At 67.3% G+C, this 284-nt stretch overlaps 1 protein-coding gene across 1 annotated transcript in view; it reads right to left on the bottom strand.

The window, feature by feature from the left end:
* The window catches only part of DLL1 (delta like canonical Notch ligand 1), a 19,732-nt gene that overhangs the window by 18,405 nt on the left and 1,043 nt on the right, over positions 1-284 (bottom strand). The window lies entirely within an intron of this gene.

Below are 284 nucleotides of genomic sequence, written 5' to 3'. Positions count from 1 at the left end.
CGCCGCTGCCCCCACGGCAGCAGTTGCGGTTGCCCAGGAGCCCCTTCTTGTTCACGAACTCCTGCAGCTTCAGCTCAAAGACCCCGGAGCACCCGACCTGCGCGGGGGGGAGACAGAAACATGAGCCCGGTGCCTGCGGGGCCCAAGCCCCCTCCCTCCTGAGACTGGGAGACAAGCCTCTGCCAAAGCTCCCCTGGGTCTGGCATCCCCATCCCCATCCCCTTGGGACTGACTTGGCAGCACAGCAGTGCCCATGCCCCCCCCCATCCCCATCCCCCTTTGCC

Source organism: Gavialis gangeticus, unplaced genomic scaffold, assembly GCF_001723915.1.
Source record: "Gavialis gangeticus isolate Ggan-Ray unplaced genomic scaffold, GavGan_comp1, whole genome shotgun sequence".
NCBI lineage: Eukaryota > Metazoa > Chordata > Crocodylia > Gavialidae > Gavialis > Gavialis gangeticus.
This window is presented reverse-complemented; position numbering and strand designations above follow the sequence as displayed.